Raw genomic sequence first — 20,582 nt, 5'->3', positions numbered from 1 at the left:
ACACTGAACCTTGATTTTTCCTTCATGTGAAAACGTCACTCGGATTTTTAATATGATTCCACCATTTACCGCAGAACTTATAAACACTACTTTATTTGAACTTATCACAGCCTAACTCTCTTAACAAGGTACAGAAGATTGAATTATATTTTAACTACAGAGAAGAATATCCACATTGTAATGAATTATTTTAAATTTGAATTATAATCACATTTTGTGAAGGAGAACTTAAAGTCTATAATACACATGGAATTAATATTCAGCCATGGAAATGAAACTTTATCGCCTTTTTCCCAATTTGGAATATAAAATTTGTTAACTTGGAATATTTTTAACGTATTAATTGTAACTTAACTGAAAAATACTCATATTTCCCATTGTCAATAACTTATTTAGCACTGAACTCTTACAGCCTTTTGAGAACGAAATTTAATTATCATACCTGACAAATGACTCCTACATAGTTATGATACATTACACGAAATACTGAGTAGAGTTCCAAATAATGATCTAACATAGTAATTAACATAAAAGACCTAACACAAATAATTTTAAGATAGAAATTTCAAACTGACATTGCTTACTAATGAACTTTTACAGCTTTTTTTGACTGACATTTAACTTCTCATAGATAATAAATAAAATTACACACAAATAATTATACAAAATAGGTAATAATGACAGAAAGTCCATATAATGATCTACTATAGTCACCAACTTTAAAAATTTTAAACGCATTTCTAATATAAGAAAGACCACACTTTTTGAAAAGCATTATTTTAATTAAACATTGGAGCCACGCAGTCCTGCGCACATGCATAACATCTTTATTTATCATGAGCATGACACATAATAAGTAAATAAAATTTTCACAAAGTACGAAACACATTTCTCTTTTAACTGAACTGTACTCTTAAGAAAAATGCAGTATGGAATGCTTAGAACACTCAGGGCCACAGTTCCTCATTTCCCCACGCATTGACCAAAATATACATGTACTTTAAAATCAATTAAACAAATTCAAATGTTAGTATTCAAAGAGGAATACTTCACAAATTAGATGAAAGAAAGGTACACAATGAACTTGAGTGAAAAATACACAAAAGCATGTAAGGACCGTGAAAAAAGATGTATTCGTGGAGAACTTTTTAAGATAAACTTGCTCTATTTTTGCACATGGGTTACATTTTGCATTTCAGATTAAGGAAACATTCAAGATAATTCCTGTATAACTAGGGATTTTATTCACACTTGTTAGTACTGTAATTTATTAGAACAGTCACAGACATATAGGACAAGTATGCCATTTCAAGGAAAAACAATTTTCCCAAGCCAGACTTTAACTGTGAAATATAAAAGGGAATAAGAATATCCCATATTTCAAACAAAATTAGTATCTGAGTATGCAAAAACATGAACAAGAAACGAATATTTTTTCTGAAAATGTTCCGATGGTTTAAGTCAGGACTAGTTTCATGAACAGAGCATGAAAAATAATGATAAATTTTTAATTTTATTTTGTCTGTAGTACATTTACTTATGCTAAAATCTTCCATTTTGGTTGACTGTACTTTACATTCAGACCTAAGTTGATAAATCAGAGTGATTTTGTGTTTTAAAGCTTCAAATTCAGAAATACTACAACTCAAAAGCAAAAAGATTAAAACGACAAGAGAATATACTGCAAGCAAGCGAACGTGATAAATGACTTTTTGGGCTGAATTTCATGAATTCATAGATGGGGTGCAAAATTTTAATGCACTGTATATGAACTATTTTTCAAATGTATTACGATCACCAACTTTACATAGACTTTAAGTAAACATTTCATGTTAATTTACCATTTTATCTATGTATTTACTAAATTTTTGCATTTTGTTTATAAATATAATAACAAAAGGACATAAGAGAACATTTGTTTCTTGAAAATGTCCATAAATTTACCCAACTGTTATTTCTTTCATAGCTTTGAAGTAACCTATTAAACACATAGTTATCTTGTATTGACCAGACAGCCGTTGGTCTTGCCAATGTCTGAGGGAAGTCACAAAGCTAGAGAATTTAAGTAATATTTTACCAGTACGGAGAACTTCTTACGGCGTTTTCGATGAAAATTGACCGAATTTAGTAGTTCATTACTAACCTAGGAGCCTTTAACTATTTTTTTTTATTCGAAAAAAACACACCAGAAATTATCATCAAGATTTTCCATACAGATATATTGTACTACTTTTCATGCCATTACATTTCAAATGAAATTTGATTCATTGTCAGATAGTTAAATGTTTGTTATTTTTTCGCATACGAATGCATTTTCGTGTCTCACATACGCTCATTACATATGATTTAACAAAATTACGAACAAGTTAGAAGTTAAATTAATATTTCCTGAAATACTGTACATTTCATTCCGGAAAGTTTACATGAGTACCTTCATTTCGAAACCCCTAATGTTTCTTTTCCTGAATTCAAAGTAAATTTTGAGTGTAGAATTTTCAGTTTTGACAGAAGTTATTTGTAAGTGGCTGTGATGTGTTCGTGTTTTCATAAACCGTTTTTGTGAAACACCCTATTGGTAACCTTTAGAACAGTTTAAATATTACCATTTTTTACCTTACTGCCACTGCAAATCATTGAATTTTCAAATATTTTCCTTTTTTATCGTTTACAGTGCCTCGTAAAGTCTTGAGAACAAATTTTTACTAAATACTTATATCATTCGATTTAATAATTTTGTTACACGTTTGGAAGATTTAACTTCACTATCACGCTAAACAGAAGTTAAGAAAAGAAATGTAATTGTTATCTTAATATTCTATGGGGATAGATTAATTTTCTCTGACATTGACGTATTCGTATGTAGATAATAGAGACTTTTAACCCAGCTCATACAGGAATACTTGGAATATTTTCTCTAAGTCACCACGATGACAGACTTGCATTGTCATAGACGTTTTTCTCGTGAAATATATTTCTTTCTTAAAAGTTTATATACTAATTTCTTTAGAAACATGTCTAAGAAAATACCTCATCTTCATAAGAAACATCAGATTTGATTTAAATTAATAATAAAATAAGAATCATTAATTTGTAAATATATTTCTCTTTGACTCAAAAGTTTCTTTATCATATTCGAAATGAACAATTAATTGTACATAACTAATATATTGTATTGATGAACCAGAGTTATATTTTACCTTACTGCATTATATTTCAAAGTGAATGTGTTTTATTGCATATTTTAATAAAATCTTAAAAGCTTAAATGAGTGTTTCATTACAAAATTTGTACTTTCTAACTTCATTCTACTGAAACGAAAACATTCATAACTTATTACGAAGAAAAAGTTTTACATATTATACTTTTTGATTAATTTTCATACCACAGTATTATCTTTGAAAATTTGTTTCCTAATCCACTGCTAATATATTACTAATTTTCGCTCTTTCAATACACTTCGTACGTGATAAAAAAACTCAGTTTAGAAACTTTTTTCCTTAACGCCTTGTATTGCATTGCTGAACCGGGGCCATGCTTTCATTTTTATTACATATCATGCGAATATTTTAAAAAAAGCATATTTTTTCCTTCTGTTAGCACAATTTTAACCAGCATTTTACTATTACAGAGACTTCTTTAGTAAAATTTCAAGGGTTAAATTGATCTTTTCATTATTAATTTTGAAGATTCTGAATATATCCTATTTAAAAGTTCATAACCGATTAGCAAAATAATTTATATATGTACTTTGTTGTCCTCTTGGTTAATTTTTAAAGCGTTTTTCAACTATAACACTTGATTTCTAGCGAAGTATCGAAATGATTATTTACTTTCCACTTTTTACAAAGAATTTCGTAGACACATATGTTCAGTACAGAATATTTTCCTAACTTAAAAATATTATTACCAAAATAGAAAAATATGCAAAATTTTCCTAAAAATTTATATATTTGTTTTTTTAAAAACATGTACACGAATATCCACATTTAATTACTTAATGTGTACTTTCCTGTATCAGAACTAAAATTTCGAACGAAAATTTTTTAAATAATGTCATATTCCATAAAATTTATGTCTTTGTGATGTCATCGTCTTTTCGCAAACGTTTTGAGAGTAGACGTTTAGACATTTCGAAACTGTTTTCTCTTTGCTATTGGAAACTATTTTATCTTTGCTGTTGGTATATGCCAATGAATTCTGGATACTTTTTTCTCTTGGTTTATCTTCAGCTTATGAGTTATTTAAATACTTAAAAATATATTTGTAGATCTTTTATGTTGACACTTGTGATAGATTTTTTTGGACGTTTTTGGAAAATGTATTTTATTCACGTGAATGAAACTGATGTTTTCTTAAAATTTTATTATTTAGAGTGTTAGTCAATTACGATAGAATGCCGGATTTGTTCTCTTTATTCAACATTCATATGAACTTCGGTATTCCAAATCCCTCACGCAAAATGTAATTTTTCTATCAGTAATAGGAAGACGAATGGAATAAATGCAGGTTATGCAGACATAAGATAAAAAATCTGGAAGTAAAAGACATTCTCCAGATCTAAACAATTCAGTAGAATGTGCAAATATTCATCCTATTCGAAGCTTATTTTTTCAATTACATAGAATATAAAATGTAAATTTAATAAAAAGAGATATAATGAAGATCAAGTATTCTGCAAAATCTGGATGGTTATTATACAAAATTAGTTATAGAGCAGGTTTTCGTAAAAAGTGGCTCCAGCGGACGAAACACGCCGGCAGTCTCCTGAAACTCTAAGTGGTCATTTGATCTTCGCTCTTACGTAGAATTTACAATTCTACTTAGCTTTTGTAAGAGCAAAGATCAGGTGCTCACTTAGAGCTTCAGAAGACTGCCGGCGTGTTTCGTCCGCTGGAGCCACTTTTTACGAAAACCTGCTCTATAACTAATTTTGTATAATAACCATCCAGATTTTGCAGAATACTTGATCTTCATTATATCTCTTTTTATTAAATTTACATTTTATATTCTATGTAATTGAAAAAATAAGCTTCGAATAGGATGAATATTTGCACATTCTACTGAATTGTTTAGATCTGGAGAATGTCTTTTACTTCCAGATTTTTTATCTTATGTCTGCATAACCTGCATTTATTCCATTCGTCTTCCTATTACTGATAGAAAAATTACATTTTGCGTGAGGGATTTGGAATACCGAAGTTCATATGAATGTTGAATAAAGAGAACAAATCCGGCATTCTATCGTAATTGACTAACACTCTAAATAATAAAATTTTAAGAAAACATCAGTTTCATTCACGTGAATAAAATACATTTTCCAAAAACGTCCAAAAAAATCTATCACAAGTGTCAACATAAAAGATCTACAAATATATTTTTAAGTATTTAAATAACTCATAAGCTGAAGATAAACCAAGAGAAAAAAGTATCCAGAATTCATTGGCATATACCAACAGCAAAGATAAAATAGTTTCCAATAGCAAAGAGAAAACAGTTTCGAAATGTCTAAACGTCTACTCTCAAAACGTTTGCGAAAAGACGATGACATCACAAAGACATAAATTTTATGGAATATGACATTATTTAAAAAATTTTCGTTCGAAATTTTAGTTCTGATACAGGAAAGTACACATTAAGTAATTAAATGTGGATATTCGTGTACATGTTTTTAAAAAAACAAATATATAAATTTTTAGGAAAATTTTGCATATTTTTCTATTTTGGTAATAATATTTTTAAGTTAGGAAAATATTCTGTACTGAACATATGTGTCTACGAAATTCTTTGTAAAAAGTGGAAAGTAAATAATCATTTCGATACTTCGCTAGAAATCAAGTGTTATAGTTGAAAAACGCTTTAAAAATTAACCAAGAGGACAACAAAGTACATATATAAATTATTTTGCTAATCGGTTATGAACTTTTAAATAGGATATATTCAGAATCTTCAAAATTAATAATGAAAAGATCAATTTAACCCTTGAAATTTTACTAAAGAAGTCTCTGTAATAGTAAAATGCTGGTTAAAATTGTGCTAACAGAAGGAAAAAATATGCTTTTTTTAAAATATTCGCATGATATGTAATAAAAATGAAAGCATGGCCCCGGTTCAGCAATGCAATACAAGGCGTTAAGGAAAAAAGTTTCTAAACTGAGTTTTTTTATCACGTACGAAGTGTATTGAAAGAGCGAAAATTAGTAATATATTAGCAGTGGATTAGGAAACAAATTTTCAAAGATAATACTGTGGTATGAAAATTAATCAAAAAGTATAATATGTAAAACTTTTTCTTCGTAATAAGTTATGAATGTTTTCGTTTCAGTAGAATGAAGTTAGAAAGTACAAATTTTGTAATGAAACACTCATTTAAGCTTTTAAGATTTTATTAAAATATGCAATAAAACACATTCACTTTGAAATATAATGCAGTAAGGTAAAATATAACTCTGGTTCATCAATACAATATATTAGTTATGTACAATTAATTGTTCATTTCGAATATGATAAAGAAACTTTTGAGTCAAAGAGAAATATATTTACAAATTAATGATTCTTATTTTATTATTAATTTAAATCAAATCTGATGTTTCTTATGAAGATGAGGTATTTTCTTAGACATGTTTCTAAAGAAATTAGTATATAAACTTTTAAGAAAGAAATATATTTCACGAGAAAAACGTCTATGACAATGCAAGTCTGTCATCGTGGTGACTTAGAGAAAATATTCCAAGTATTCCTGTATGAGCTGGGTTAAAAGTCTCTATTATCTACATACGAATACGTCAATGTCAGAGAAAATTAATCTATCCCCATAGAATATTAAGATAACAATTACATTTCTTTTCTTAACTTCTGGTTTAGCGTGATAGTGAAGTTAAATCTTCCAAACGTGTAACAAAATTATTAAATCGAATGATATAAGTATTTAGTAAAAATTTGTTCTCAAGACTTTACGAGGCACTGTAAACGATAAAAAAGGAAAATATTTGAAAATTCAATGATTTGCAGTGGCAGTAAGGTAAAAAATGGTAATATTTAAACTGTTCTAAAGGTTACCAATAGGGTGTTTCACAAAAACGGTTTATGAAAACACGAACACATCACAGCCACTTACAAATAACTTCTGTCAAAACTGAAAATTCTACACTCAAAATTTACTTTGAATTCAGGAAAAGAAACATTAGGGGTTTCGAAATGAAGGTACTCATGTAAACTTTCCGGAATGAAATGTACAGTATTTCAGGAAATATTAATTTAACTTCTAACTTGTTCGTAATTTTGTTAAATCATATGTAATGAGCGTATGTGAGACACGAAAATGCATTCGTATGCGAAAAAATAACAAACATTTAACTATCTGACAATGAATCAAATTTCATTTGAAATGTAATGGCATGAAAAGTAGTACAATATATCTGTATGGAAAATCTTGATGATAATTTCTGGTGTGTTTTTTTCGAATAAAAAAAAAATAGTTAAAGGCTCCTAGGTTAGTAATGAACTACTAAATTCGGTCAATTTTCATCGAAAACGCCGTAAGAAGTTCTCCGTACTGGTAAAATATTACTTAAATTCTCTAGCTTTGTGACTTCCCTCAGACATTGGCAAGACCAACGGCTGTCTGGTCAATACAAGATAACTATGTGTTTAATAGGTTACTTCAAAGCTATGAAAGAAATAACAGTTGGGTAAATTTATGGACATTTTCAAGAAACAAATGTTCTCTTATGTCCTTTTGTTATTATATTTATAAACAAAATGCAAAAATTTAGTAAATACATAGATAAAATGGTAAATTAACATGAAATGTTTACTTAAAGTCTATGTAAAGTTGGTGATCGTAATACATTTGAAAAATAGTTCATATACAGTGCATTAAAATTTTGCACCCCATCTATGAATTCATGAAATTCAGCCCAAAAAGTCATTTATCACGTTCGCTTGCTTGCAGTATATTCTCTTGTCGTTTTAATCTTTTTGCTTTTGAGTTGTAGTATTTCTGAATTTGAAGCTTTAAAACACAAAATCACTCTGATTTATCAACTTAGGTCTGAATGTAAAGTACAGTCAACCAAAATGGAAGATTTTAGCATAAGTAAATGTACTACAGACAAAATAAAATTAAAAATTTATCATTATTTTTCATGCTCTGTTCATGAAACTAGTCCTGACTTAAACCATTCGGAACATTTTCAGAAAAAATATTCGTTTCTTGTTCATGTTTTTGCATACTCAGATACTAATTTTGTTTGAAATATGGGATATTCTTATTCCCTTTTATATTTCACAGTTAAAGTCTGGCTTGGGAAAATTGTTTTCCTTGGAAATGGCATACTTGTCCTATATGTCTGTGACTGTTCTAATAAATTACAGTACTAACAAGTGTGAATAAAATCCCTAGTTATACAGGAATTATCTTGAATGTTTCCTTAATCTGAAATGCAAAATGTAACCCATGTGCAAAAATAGAGCAAGTTTATCTTAAAAAAGTTCTCCACGAATACATCTTTTTCTCGGTCCTTACATGCTTTTGTGTATTTTTCACTCAAGTTCATTGTGTACCTTTCTTTCATCTAATTTGTGAAGTATTCCTCTTTGAATACTAACATTTGAATTTGTTTAATTGATTTTAAAGTACATGTATATTTTGGTCAATGCGTGGGGAAATGAGGAACTGTGGCCCTGAGTGTTCTAAGCATTCCATACTGCATTTTTCTTAAGAGTACAGTTCAGTTAAAAGAGAAATGTGTTTCGTACTTTGTGAAAATTTTATTTACTTATTATGTGTCATGCTCATGATAAATAAAGATGTTATGCATGTGCGCAGGACTGCGTGGCTCCAATGTTTAATTAAAATAATGCTTTTCAAAAAAGTGTGGTCTTTCTTATATTAGAAATGCGTTAAAATTTTTAAAGTTGGTGACTATAGTAGATCATTATATGGACTTTCTGTCATTATTACCTATTTTGTATAATTATTTGTGTGTAATTTTATTTATTATCTATGAGAAGTTAAATGTCAGTCAAAAAAAGCTGTAAAAGTTCATTAGTAAGCAATGTCAGTTTGAAATTTCTATCTTAAAATTATTTGTGTTAGGTCTTTTATGTTAATTACTATGTTAGATCATTATTTGGAACTCTACTCAGTATTTCGTGTAATGTATCATAACTATGTAGGAGTCATTTGTCAGGTATGATAAATTAAATTTCGTTCTCAAAAGGCTGTAAGAGTTCAGTGCTAAATAAGTTATTGACAATGGGAAATATGAGTATTTTTCAGTTAAGTTACAATTAATACGTTAAAAATATTCCAAGTTAACAAATTTTTATATTCCAAATTGGGAAAAAGGCGATAAAGTTTCATTTCCATGGCTGAATATTAATTCCATGTGTATTATAGACTTTAAGTTCTCCTTCACAAAATGTGATTATAATTCAAATTTAAAATAATTCATTACAATGTGGATATTCTTCTCTGTAGTTAAAATATAATTCAATCTTCTGTACCTTGTTAAGAGAGTTAGGCTGTGATAAGTTCAAATAAAGTAGTGTTTATAAAGTTCTGCGGTAAATGGTGGAATCATATTAAAAATCCGAGTGACGTTTTCACATGAAGGAAAAATCAAGGTTCAGTGTATGTTTGGTGATTTAAGTAGGATGTGTGCAAGAAAATACAAGATATTTTCGTAAAATATTTCAAAGAGTTAGCAAAATTTGTGTTAGTAGTATAAATGAATCTTACTGAATGAAAGGGAGTGTTCTGAATATATATGTATAAATATCTGTAGAGTAAAATAAGAAAAAAATGAAGTACTATTGGTATGTATCTAAACTTAACTGGGTAGAAATGCTCCATGCATTGGTTTGAGTGGGCTTCATACCATGAAAATTTATTGCTCCTTGTAAGATTTGTTTTAAAGTTAGTAAGTCTTACAATAAAGAAACATGTGTAAGTCTGTATTTATTGTGGGAAAAAGGAATCAGAAATACAGCATGAATATGTTTTATAAGTTAAATATAAGGGTAAATGTGTAAATGGAAAGTGTAAAAATTACATTTGTCAGACATAGTTTGGTGAATCCTTTGAATAAAAGTAAGACGTGTAAAAGGGAATCAACAAAGTTTTGTATAGTTGGCCAAAATAGTTAATACAGGCATTAATAGTTAGTACAATGCATTAGAAGGAAAAGTTCTGAGTATCTCCAACTTAGTAGTAAAAAAAGTAAGAAATGTAGTATTCCAGTTAAACTATATAGAAAGAGCATTGTGTATATTGGCTTAATGTTACAGAAAATATTATCTAGTGAAGTTATATGCATGTAAATTCCAGCTTAAAATTTCAAAGACACAGAAATGTAGGTAAGTTTACTTTTGGAGAAATGGAAATGTAACATCGTATTGTATTTAAAACAAGGGAAAAAAGTTAAGGGTAAAATAAAAATGTAACAAAAAAACATTTGTATAAACAAAAAACTCAAAAAAATTAAAATTATGAAACTAAATATTACTTTTGTAAAAAAAATTAATTTGGAAAAATAAATATTTCTTTTGTAAAACCAAAAAAAAGTTTAAACAAAAAATTAAAATAAAGTAAAGTAAAAATACGAAAAGGAATAAATTTTGGGAAAAAAAAAATTTGCAAAATAAAAAAGTGAAAAAGAAAAATTAAATTCGTAAATAAAAATATTACTTTTGTAAAACCAAAAAGAAAGTTAAACAAAAAATTAAAATAAAGTAAAAATACAAAAAGGAAAAAATTTTGGAAAAAAAAAAAACTTTTGCAAAATAAAAAAGTGAAAAGGAAAAATTCAATTCATAAAAATAAATATTACTTTTGTAAAACCAAAAAGAAAATTAAATATAAAAAAAAAAACTTTTCAAGATAAAAAGTAAAAAGAAAATTTAAATTCACTTTTGTTGAAGTTAAAAATAAAATTTATGTTTGGGAAAGGGAAAAAAATAAAATAAAAACTAATAAATTAACTAATAACTTAAGTAAGAATGAGATGAAAATTGAAAACAATTAAAAATATCTTAATAATAAAAAAAAATTAAACCGTGGGAAAATCTTACATTTAAAACAGCAATGAATAAAGTAATGATTAAGAAGCCAAAAGAAATCCTTGCCGTCGTGTAAAAACAAACGTGTGACGCGGTTTTCATGTCAAAGCGCATGCGCAGACTTTCAGCCTTATGTCATCAATGGTGCAAAATCTCAAAGGGACAAAGAGAGTTTCAAATAACAAGTCTGATAAGAGGACAGGGTAGCCGAGCGGTAAAGCGCTAGACTCCCATCCCAGAGATAGCGAGTTCGAATCCCAGCGGTGGAGGTACTTTTAAAATTCAGGGAAAATAATATTAATTTCCACAAAAATTCATTAAAGGTAATAAGTAAAAATAATGGTGTACTAAATAGTTAAAAATAATAGTTAATAATTAAAAAGTTAAAATTAATGACGTATTAAAAATTAATCAAATAACAAAATAATATTAATCACATGTCAAATAATTAAAAATAATAAATTAAAAGTGATGTCATTCCAAACACGTGGTTCAAGAGTTCGTTGCCAGAAAGCCTAAAAATATATATTCAATGCCACAAAAAATAAAAACTTTGAGACATAAAATCGTTGCCACAGAATCAAAACGAAACTTTGAGGATGTCATTCCATCTACGTCATTTCCGGTTGTCACGTGATTCAAGATGGCGGCGACCACGCCCCTTTTCTGTGACGTCACTTCCGCCTACCGGTTACCTGCGGTTACTACTTATGCAGCTGTATTGATTCATCAGTTTGTAGAGACATTAGGTATTTTTTTGGAAGCAGGCAAGATGAAAAATATGCAATGCCTTTGCCAGGAATCAAACCACGGACCTCTGGATACACATCACATCAGGAAGCCATGCCGAGAAGGTGGGAGAAATACTTTATATACTCCTCCTTTTAAAGGGCGACTAAGGTTTTTAGGGGACCTAATCGCCAAATCCTGGGTGTGGAGAACAATCATCTAACACCCTTTCAGTTCGGGCGCCACTGTACAGACATTAGAATTTTACATTGGAAGCAAGAGAGTATGAAAAATTAGCAATGCCTTCGCCGGGATTCGAACTGCGGACCTCTGGAATATGCGCCCAGTGTGCAGATCACCACTCCAAGAAGGCGGGAATAATACCTTATAAGTTATGTAGACTATGTGCAAGCACACTAGAAATACTGCTACTTGTTAAATACATTACTGACATCAGCACACTAGAAATACTGCTACTTATACTACAACTACAATACATAATGAATTATCCACTTATTATAGATGATAAAAATGAATTTTGAATTAAGTAACCAAAAAAAAAATCACAGACCCTCTCACTGGAACACAAAGAATGAACTAAATCAAACATGTTTAGAATAAGTAGATTCATTAAAATCTGACAAACAATGTGATGTGTTAGACAGGATTCTAAAATCAGCACCAGTACAACTAGATAATATATGATATGTTAAATGCACAAGAATACAGGTAAAAGTATATTTTAGGGTGCCCGTCGGCGATTTTTGCTGGTACATGGATACCGATTTTGTGCAATTCTTTGACTCGTTAATTTTGACTTGTGAAGCGGCGGTTTTTGCCAAAAATAACAAGACAAACAATTGTACAAACTCGGTATCCATGTACACATCGACTTATTTTCACTTAAAAAAAAAATCCCTGAATTGCATAAAAATGGCATTGCGCACTCCACTCCTTTGACTTTATCCATATACACGTCGACCTATTTTCACTTAAAAAAAATTCCCCGAATTGCACAAAAATGGCATTTCGCATTCTTTTAACTTTATCCATGTACACATCGACCTATTTTCACTTAATAAAAAATCCCAGAATTGCACAAGCTTGCATTGCGCTCTCCCTTTACTTTGTCCATGTACACATCGATATATTTTCACTTAAAAAGTCAAAGGAGTACCAAATTCTACAATATAGGCAAACAAAAAAGACATAATCTCAATAAAATACATTTTAAACCAAACAATAAAATAACATAAAAAAGGAAAAACATGTTATACATTTAAGCACTACCAAAAGCAAATATTCACTTACCATGATTTTCGAATTCGTTTCGTACACCCAGAGCCACGTAAAAATCAAAATATCAATCATACTCAAATGACTTTTTTCAAACCAAGTACTCTTTCTGATCAAACGCTTCACATAGTGACCATCTGAACCTTTCTTCCTACAAACTCATTCACATCCATCTAAGCAGTGTTTACGTTCGACTAGACGCATATCCTTCCTACAGGGTGATCAGCGAATAAGCCCTGATTTCAAAATTAAATATCTCTACAACAAAGATCGATAGAATTATGCGGTAAACTGTACGTTTATTAGAAAAACTGTAAAAATGGTGTACAAAAGTTTATAAAATTTAGTTATGAAAATCGCTAACAGATGGCACTGTAATTGCAATGACCTAACAATAGTCTTTAAAATGTGCTTCGGAGTCGAAAGTGATCAGTACAACTGTTGGCTAGTGAAAAGAGGCTAGCGTAGAAAGTGAAATAATGTATTTCATTGAACAATGTGTATTTTGGTTCTGGAATTTCGCCGATTACAACACAGTCCTATGGCAACACGTCGCAGATTTCAAAACCGATTCAATGTTCCAGTTGGACCCGATGCGAAAACCATTCTCATGCTCTTCACGAAATTCGAATGGACTGGCAGCATGGCTGATGATCGAAAGGGAAAGCAAACTATAGTCACTCCTGAAAATGCAACCAAAACTTCTGGATTTGTTCAGCAAAATCCTAGGAAAAGCATCAGAGACAGGTTTGAACAAGCACACAAAAAAATATTTAAAAATAGCCTACGGCTGTTTCCATACAAAATCCAAAGTCATCAGGCCATACCCATGAAAGCTGTGCAACAAAGGGTTGACTTTGCGAATCAGATTCTAACAATGATCGACAACGACAGATTTGATGGGAGCTGCATCTGGTTCACAGATGAAGCACATTTTCATTTGAAAGGAATCGTTAATAAACAAAACTGGAGCTTTTCGTGTACTGAAAATCCTCATTTGTGTGAAGAAAAAGCACTGCATTCGCCTAAAGTTATAACATGGGCTGCGGTATGCGCCAGAGGCATTATCGGACCCTTTTTCGTATGAGAAACGATAACTACTGAACATTACGTTACAATTTTAGAACAATTTGTCAGCACTCAACTAGTGTTGGAGGGTCGACCAGGTTTTGATTGGTTCCTGCAAGATGGGGCTCGACCACATCGAACAAATAAAGTTTTTCACTTTCTTCATGAATACTTTGAGAATAGAGTAATTGCGTTAGATTATCCTCAATTTACTGACACAGGAATAGCTTGGCCTCCATATTCTCCTGATCTGAGTCCATGTGACTTCTTTCTGTGGGGCGCATTGAAAGACGCTGTCTATCGAAACAATCCTGCTACTCTAGATGAGCTTGAATCGTTCATTAGTGTTGCATGTTATTCTATTTCCGTCGAGACATTGCAAGACGTGATGTCAAATTTTATTGTTCATTTACGCCACCTCATTATTTCGAATCCACATCATTGTTTCGAATGGTGAACATTTTGAAAAAATTGTATTTTGATTGCAAGGGCTGCTTTATTTTTTTAATTATTTTTTGACTCCTTTCAGAATTTTCAGTGCAGAGCGCCATCTGTTAACGATTTTCGTAACTAAATTTTCTAAACTTTCGTACAGTATTTTTACAGTTTTGCTAATAAATGTACAGTTTACCACATAATTCTATCGATTTTTGTTGTAGAGATATTTAATTTTGAAATCAGGGCTTATTCGCTGATCACCCTGTACATACAGGACACTTATAATGGCTACTAAGTAAACCTTCATTTACACACCAGTCAATTAAAGCTCTTTTCCCCTTTCGCTCCAAATCGTACAGAAACTTCAAATTAATCTTACTACATTTGGCCATTCTACCGTCTAAACACACACCACAAAAACGCTTACAAAACATCCTATGATTAAAAATTTCCCAGAATCATGCATGCACCCGATTACGTCACAATAGGGTTTCCATAACATTCAACTATTCAGGCTACCATAAATGAAACAACAACTTGGCAATAAATCAAACAACAACTTCGCCATAATACAAGGGGTACCTTAAAGTCTACTCTACCCAAAATACGTTTCCCAACTTCTAATAAAGATATTCCACCTAATAAAAATATAATACCCAAAATATTCTCAAATACAAAACGAAAAGGAAACTGACAAAAACTTCTACAATAACTTCACAGAATGAAGACAATAATACAATTCTAAAAATTATTTTGGATCACAAAAATTTTACACATAATTCCACTGAAGAAACTTAACACATCTAGTGAAAAATATATATTTTAACAATAGTCATTAGTACCTATTCACAATTCCTTTTGTTCATTTTTATCATCTAAAACATCTTTCAACTGCCTGTAAGTGTTTTATATGTGTCAGATGATATTTTTTTCTTATTTATATAATACAATCTCTTTCTCATTCTTTAGAACTTCTCTTTAATAATAAGATAATTCCAACTCTAATCCTTAAAATGATCAGGAACAGATGAAGGTCAGAACAGGGTTTTGAACCTTTTTCTCAGGTCCTCGTGATAGGCTGATATATTCTGTGATTAATGAATAAGTCTATTTTTGTTCATCCTCCTTGTATTACTGTCTTCCTCCCCCCCCCAAGTCCAACAATACCAAATATTGTCCATACAATCAATCATTCATTGACTTTTATACTGTTCAGTCAATAGATTATTACCAAACATTTTAATGTAGATAAATATATTTTGGTGAAACTGAGTCAATCCCATATTTGAACAGTAAGCAATATTTTCTACTATTCAATACTTGCTATTTAATATTTGTCAAGTTTTTTATTTTCTAATTATTCAACACAATGTTCATTCACATGTTGTGCACTGGCCATTTTATTATGTGTAAAATTGTTTAAAACTAATTGAACATGGTAACAAACTCATAACAGTTTTGTGAATTGCCACATACTGCTACATTTTTATTTTGGGGTTTTAATTATTAATAACATTAAAGGTTGATCTTTACATTATGGTAACTTGGCGATTTTTTGGCGAAAATTTGGCAACCAACTCTCCTACAGCAACCCTCTATTTTTTTTCCCCGCCGCCATTTTGTCTTCACGAAGTAAAGACATGTTTCTTTTCTTTTTATCTACTGAACACTTCTTCCAACAATCTACTAGCCGAATTACACTTATGCTAGAAATTTTATCAAACAAAACTGCTTAGTCATGACAAATATTCACTGCAAAATTAGGAAAAACTGCACAATACCATTCTCCTTACGCATTTTTCAAAATAACACATACACATAAACCATGTACACGCCGACTTATTTTTACTTAAAAAAACATCCCAGAATTGCACAAAAATGGCATTGCGCACACTCTTCACTATATCCATGTACACTGCTTTTTTCTCATAAATAAGAAAAATTTCACGAAAATACATGACAATTTTCTCAATCTTTAAACCCGGTAAAAAGAACATATATGAAATTACCTGATCGCGAAAAAGTATTTACCCTTTCCAAATATGAACATTTCCACATATAAAATAAATAAAATATCCAAAAACTTTTACCTCTAAATCATCTATTATATTATAAACGTCACCAACGAATTCATACCGCAACCATTACAAATATTTAGTGTCAGATATTTAAATTATTTCCATGCACGTTTACTTCAACTAAAACGTATACCAAATTCCTACAAACATAAAATTCACAAAATAACTATCATTTCATTAAAATATAATTAAATTCAAAAACACTACTTAAAATATAAATGAGCACATACATTAAATTAATAAAAATTACCTTACAATCCTAATTACTTTAAACTAAATCATTGCTAATAACAATTTTCCCAATAATACCAAATTCCTTTCCACCTTACCTTTAGAACAATGCATAAAAATAATATCCTCAAATAATTAAAAATACTAACTTACCTAATCTTCTTCAGAATCTTGATTACGTGGCGGATACACTTTTCTAATTCATTGAATAAAATTATTGAAAGATTTTTTCTGCGAATTTTTCCTCCATACTTCCTCCGTTAAATAAAAAGCAAACTTCTCTTTATCACAATGCCTAAATACCCATTTCGAATTCACTTTAGTTAGGGCCATGGGATCCAAAAGTTAACCAACACTGTTTCACACAACACAGAATAAAGCTAAATACAAAATTTCCAGATTTTTTCCCGGTTTCCCCCCTTTTCCGATTAAAGAACCGTAATTCGTCCATTAATATCACATGACATATCCCATGATCTCTCATTTCTCTCACGCAAAATAATGCGTAATCGGAACTGAGTACTGCTCACATTATTACCAAAGTCCCAGGTAGTAACCTTTATCGCCTCAAAATGTCGCCAAACTACCAGTTACCATATTGTAAAGATCAACCACATTAAATAATAGAAACCTTAAGTTTTTTTAATACTAACTAGCTTTACATATCTGGTGTGCACCTTTAATAAGGCTTACTTGTACATTATGTAAACTTGTATTTTATGCCAATCAGTCCCCCTCCCCACACATGTTGATGTCAGCATTTATTTGTATTCCTTACATTTTACAGCAATAATTCATAAGTGTGTCTTATGGATATCTGAGGTATGAAGGAATATGTGAAGAACACGTCCCCCCCCCTTCGAGGCCGAATTTTGAAAACATTTGAAATTGGTTTTTAGGTATTCATATTCCATACATTTTAAAGTGTAGCCTTGGCTAGCCAAGGCTACACTTTAAAATGTATTAGTAGCTAATGTAATGTATTAGTAGCTAATGTAATTAGTAGCTAATTTAAAATGTAATTAGTAGCTACTAATGTTTAAAATTAATTTATGACTAGTAACAGCATGAATTATAAACAAATAGCTAAGTTATTGCATTTTATTTTCCAGCTATCGAAATGCGACGCTACGAGCAACGTTTTGAAACCAAAACCCCGCAATCAAGAATCAGAACTAGAACTAGTTGCCATTCAGCATAAAGAAATTTAAATATAAATATGAACTACTTATTGCCATTCAGCATAAAAGAAATATAAATATGAATATCAACAAAATATTAAAGTTAATTTTATAAAATAATTAAACACATGAACAAATATATGAAATAAAAAATAATTGTTTTTCATGCAATAACTGGGCCACTACACTACTCCCCCACCAGTAACTAAGTTACGTTACGAAGATGGAGAAATAGGTAGTAACTAGTATTGCAGTGTTAACGACTATCAAAATAATTTAGTCAGTCCTTGAATCTAACAGGTAAACGTATAGTTCTGCCTGTGCGAGAATGTTTTTGATTCACATCCGAATTTGAGTCCGGTCTCTGCAAATTAGTGTAGTCAGGTTGTATCAACTGAGAATTTTCCTCAGCTAAAATATATGCTGGTTTCAAGCGATCCAGGGATACATTAACATGTTTTCCTTTTATGCTAATAGTAAAATATTTGTCCTTGCGATCAATAACAGGAAATGGTCCTTCATAAGGAGGTTCCAAAGGTTTTTTTACCCGATCTATTCGCTGAAACACATATGAGAACAAGTTTTTAAGTCTTTATGTACAAATATCTGTTCAGATGAATTTTTACGAATTAGTCTTGGTCCAACAACTTCCATCTGTTTCTGAAGTTTATTAGCAAAAGTCTCCGATGCTGTCTGAATACTTGGTTCGCTGAAAAACTCTCCAGGAAGTCTGAGACTCTGGCCATAAACTACTTGTGCAATAGAATGATTGGTATCTTCTTGAATAGCAGTACGCAAACCCAAAAGTACTGTTGGTAACGTGTCCGTCCAAGATATGTTGTTGTGGGCTTTTAATGCTGTTTTTAATGTTCGATGAAGGCGCTCAACTTTGGCATTACACGAGGGGTGGTAGGCAGTAGTGTGTTGTAAATTGATGCCACAGATTTTGGACAAAGCTCGTAATGTATCACTTTTAAATTGGGATCCACGATCACTAATGAGTTTACTTGGCGTTCCGAAACGCGCAATCCAGTTGCTATAAAAGGCTCTTGCGACGTTCTCAGCGGAAATATTTTTTAAAGGAATTGCTTCCATCCAATTCGAAAATCTATCTATGCAAGTAAGACAATAAATATTTGCTTTAGATGGTGGAAGTGGTCCTATGAGATCGATATGGATGACAGAAAATCTTCCTGGTGGTACTTCAAACTCACCTAATTTTGTTTTGGTATGCCGACTGATTTTAGCTTTTTGGCAAGGAATGCAGGTTCTTGTCCACAACTGTACATCTTTTTTTGTGTTAGGCCAAATGAATTTTGATGTCATTAATTTCATAGTCGATTTTATTCCTGGATGAGATAAACCATGAATTCGTTGAAAGACGTGTTTTCTGAAAGCCTGAGGAATATATGGCCGAATATGTTTAGTTGATGTATCACACCACAAATATTTCCCCGAAGGTAGAGAACATTGCTTGAAATTCAAGGAAGTAGTGGTTTGCAAACTCTTCAGTTCTTCATCTTGAGTTTGTTCATCAGCTATTTTATCATAATCTATCGATGGAATTTCATTAACTCTAGATAATGTATCCGCCACAATATTATTCTCACCTTTTACATATTTGATATCAGTCGAAAACTGGGAGATGTATTGAAGTTGGCGAGCCTGTCTAGGTGTTGCTTTGTCAAGTTTTTGACGAAAGGCGAATATTAAGGGCTTGTGATCTGTATAAATTGTAAATACTCTTCCTTCTAGATAATTCCCCCCCGGGGGTCGACGTAGAGAACTCTGCGAAGCTACTGGTTAGGATCTGTACCTAGGCAGTCTCGGCCACGGGGGTATAAAATTTATGAACTTGGTGGTTCTGAAGGCTCTGGGAAAGGTCACCTATTGGCCGGCCCCGGAGTCTGGCACGTCCTAGCGCGGCGTGGTACTAGTAACCCGGGGTTCTTCCCCGGGGTCGCTGGGTAATGTCCCGCTGCGACGGGCTCGCCCAAGCGACTGGTAGAAGCATTAGACGACCGGTGCTGCCTGGGGTGCGTCCCCAGGTGGTGCGCTGCTCTCCTGGAGGGTAATAGTGGAGGTTGAACCACCACGACGTGCCCAAAGGGGGAGTGGACCCGGAATGAGATTGAGTTCTAGATACGGGGAATGCCCTAATCTTCTTCTTCTTCTTCCTTCTAGATAATGCTTAAAGTGTCTAACTGAAAGATATATGCTTAATAGTTCCCTATCATAGGTGCTATATTTTTGCTGAGTATCACTTAATTTTTTAGAAAAAATGCTTTTGGCTTCCACGAGGAGTTTTCATATTGTTGCAACACTGAGCCAATCGCCGTATCTGAAGCATCTGTAAATAACGCCAGAGGTAATTCAGAATTGGGAAAAGACAACAGTGCCGTGTTCACCAGGTCATTCTTGCACGTTTCAAACTGTTTTTCAGCTTCTTCAGTCCATTCGATTTTACGTTTGTCCCTCTTTTTAGCTCCCTTGAGATACG

Source organism: Stegodyphus dumicola, chromosome X1, assembly GCF_044657685.1.
Source record: "Stegodyphus dumicola isolate Sdum_Otavi_A_Nest chromosome X1, ASM4465768v1".
NCBI classification, from domain to species: domain Eukaryota; kingdom Metazoa; phylum Arthropoda; class Arachnida; order Araneae; family Eresidae; genus Stegodyphus; species Stegodyphus dumicola.
The sequence above is the reverse complement of the archived record's forward strand: the minus strand, read 5'-3'. Positions refer to the sequence as shown.